Below are 3,805 nucleotides of genomic sequence, written 5' to 3'. Positions count from 1 at the left end.
CTCCCACATGTGCAACTGCAGTTCAAGTCCCAGACCTAGCGGCTTGCTTTCTCTCTCTCTCTCTTAGTCTCTTTCTCTCTTTCTCTCTTACTCTGTCCCTCTCTGGTCAAATAAAAATAAATAAATAAATAAAAGTTCACTAAAATAATTATTTAAAAAATGAGAAAAACTAGAAAATCAAGAATGTCTAAGGAAGAAGCATTTGGGTAAATATACAGTATGGGGAACCAGAATGAAGGTCCGTATGTGTTAGCTTCCCAGGGTAGCCATACAAAGCATTACAGACTAGTGAATTAGACAGAAATTCATTTTCTCATAGTTCTGGAGGCCAGAAGTCCAAGGTCAAGGTATCAGGAAGTTTGGGTACATGTACTCATCAGAGAGAGCGAGGGATAGAGAATGAGAAGTAAAATGTAACCTCAAATGAAATGTGGTCATGCCACAATCCCTTTCCTCTATTTCTCCATCCTGTCAGGATTTTGTGCAAACACACACACGTGCCCAGCATGTTTCTCAAGCTGCCAGGTCTGGGACTTGAGCTGTACAGTCTACCATGTGAAATCTGGCTCCCTTAACTACCAGGCCCAGGGCCAGTCTCTCTCTTATACTCATTACTTTTTTTTTTTTTTTAAGAATTATTTTAGGAGCTGGCAGGTGCCATGGTGATTAAAGGCGCTGGACTCCCACATGGCTGACTGCAGTTCGAGTCCCGGTCCTGGTGACTTGCTTTCTCATTCTCTCTCTCTCTCTGATCTAACTGGAAAATAATAAGAAGAAAAATAAAGAAAGTTAAATAAAAATAATTCTTTTTAAAAAATAATTATTTATTATTATTATTATTATTATTATTATTATTATTATTAAATTTGACCAGAGAGAGAAAGGCAAAGTGACAAAGCAAACCACCAGACCTGAGATTTGAACTGTGGTCGGCCATGTGGGAGTCCAGTGCCTTAACCACCACCCTATCTGCTGGCCTTTTACTCATTACTTCTATGAGAGAGAGAGAAAGAGAAATAGAGAAGTAGCACTTGGTCTTCATGCCATGCTCCACCCCCAGCCTTAGTCAGCCCCAAATCATCGATTTGTTCATGCCAACATAGTCAGGGAGGTCTCTGGGTGTGAACTCAGAACCTTTCCTTGTGAGCCAGCCACACAGAGCATTGTATTTTACTGTTGTACCACCATCCAGTCCCCTAAACAATAAATTCTTTTGTCAGCCTGAGCTTACTCAGATAGGCACACATATTGGGATCTGACTCTGGCTAATGCGATTATAGAGAAAGGAAATCATTGGAAGGACATGGGGCAGCTCAAGTCTTGAAAGTATAACTGAACCACTAGGCCTTAGAAAAGACAAGAGCCAGTTGGCTACAGAGATCTAGATGGCAGGAACTATTGGATGGTCTGTTCAGGGTGATATCTAGGATAAATCATTTCCATCTCTATTTTACTCTGAATAAATTTAAAGTATAGGAAACAGCATCTGCCTGAACATGGGTCACACGTCCACTAGGCCAGGGAAGTAGGGCTTATTGACTGACGGTTCTATCATAGGAGTGCTTAGAGGGGGAAGGACAGTTCTCCAAAGGAAAAAAATCAAAGTATGCTACCAAAGCCAGTTCCATGGCATAATGGTAATGTACTGCTAAAGAGAAGCCAAATCCCACAGTGACCACAGTTTTAATCCTTGGCCTGGTCAGCCTGAAACACATCAGTCATATGTATAAGTACTCAAGATCCAATGGGTGGGCCAGCAGGTAGTGTGGTGGTTAAAAGCACTGGACTTCCACGTGGCCAACAATGGTTCGAGTCTGGGACCTGGTGGCTTGCTTTCTCTCTCTCTCTCTCTCTCTCTCTCTCTCTCTCTCTCTCCCTCTCTCTGGTCAAGTTAAAAATGGCAGTTAGCATAATGGCTATGTCGCTGGACTCCCATGTAGTCGACCAAGGTTTGTGTCCCAGACCCAGTAGCTTAAAACTCACGCTGGGGCGCATGTGCGTGCGAGCCCAAGGTCCCAAGAGGAGAATGGAGGAGAGTGGATTGTGGCATGGCCATCCTCCCTAGGGGGTGAATTCTCGCTTTCTGTCTCTCAGTCTGCCTGGCAAATGCACGCGCCCTATAGCAAAAACCTGTCATTATTTTATTTTTTTTGAAGTTGACCAGAGGGAGACAGAGAGAGAGAGAAGGAAAGAGAAAACAAGCTGCCAGGTCCAGGACTTGAATCATGGTCAGCCATGTGGGAGTCCAGTCACCTTAACTACCATACCACCTGCCGGTCCCTAAACTAATTATTTAAAAAAAAAAAAAAAAAAGATCCAATGGGCTAGAGGACTTGGACTTGGGGAAGGGGATTAGTGTGACCAGACCTCATGGAGGGTGCTTACACACATCTCTCTCTTCTATCTCTCTCTCTCTCTCTCTTTGACTTTTATCCTTTGTTTTTTTCTTTTTCGAGAGATTTTTGCTATAGGACACATGCGCTCACCAGAGATGCAGAAAGTAAAGAAATCACTCCCTGTGGGGATAGCCATGCTGCAATCCTTTCTCCTCCATTCTTCTCCTGAGATTTTGGTCACACATGCTCAGAGTTAGTTTCAAGCCACCGGGTCCAGGACTTGAATCGTGGTCAATCATGTGGGACTTCAGCACCTTAACCCCTATACCACCTGATAGTCCCATTTTCCTCCATTCCTTTATCCCATTAGGATTTGGGGCATGCACCCACACGTGCTCAGAGTGTTTTCAAGTAGCTGGGGCTGGTATTTGAACTGTGGTCAGTCACATGGGATCCAACTCCCTATGCACTGTACTTAACCACTGTGCTACAGGGTGCATCCTAATTTTTTTTTGGTTCTTTTTAGAGACAGTCTTGCAGTGTTATCCAGGCTGGAAGTGAACTCACAATCCTCCTGCCTCAGCCTCCCAGGATTACAGAAACACATAACTGTGCCTAGCAGAAGGAGGCCCTCTGGATGTCTGGAAGTGCAGAGGTGGGCTGCAGATCAGTCAGAGAAATGACCAGAAAGAATGAACAGTAATAAATGAGAAAGGGAAGTTGATAAAAGCGAGCTACCATCTGAGGCAATCTTCTTTCTCTTCTCCTTCCCTTTAGTTCTATTTTCTTTTGTCCTCTTATTCTCAGGAGAGTGGAGAGGAGTAGATGAAGATGAAGGGAAATTGCTTCTCAATAGTGGGGGAAAAAATTTTAAAATTGGAAATTAATAACTTAAATGAACTTTTTCCTCTTCTCAAACAGCCTACAATTAGCCTGTCTCATTCTAGATAATAAATAGAAATCTGAAAAATCCATTTTTGCTTGTGAATTTTCATTATAGAGATAAATTTTAACTGAATCAACATGCCAGCTTTAATAGAATTCTGCCATCATGTCACTAACCTGCACTTAAGCATAAAAAAAAATTCCCATGCTCACCCCCATGACTCAGCTTTGAACTTAAGTCAGGTCTGTTAAAGGGAGATAAAACTGAAAATGTCTCCATGGAGGAGAAAACATTTTACTCTTCAACTACGGTAGGTTTCCACCCACATGCAGGTCGTAGATATTGGTTGGTGGCCCTGGGTGACCAATGTCAAGTGGTCCTCTGATAATTGCCAGTCCCCAGGGTGTCAGGGGTACAGCCGAATGGGAAGGATTCTGTCTAAAGCTCCATCTCCCAGTCCTACTCTCTGATAAAAGTGATCCCACAGCCAGATGGTAGGGGATGGGATATGGGGAAAGATGGAGGAAGGAAGGGCTGGCAGATGAGCACATTTCCCTGGCCAGAGCAGGGGCTCATGCATCAA

The sequence above is a fragment of the Tupaia chinensis genome, unplaced genomic scaffold (assembly GCF_000334495.1).
Source record: "Tupaia chinensis unplaced genomic scaffold, TupChi_1.0 Scaffold000093_1, whole genome shotgun sequence".
Lineage (NCBI taxonomy): Eukaryota > Metazoa > Chordata > Mammalia > Scandentia > Tupaiidae > Tupaia > Tupaia belangeri.
Note: the sequence above shows the minus strand (reverse complement) of the source record.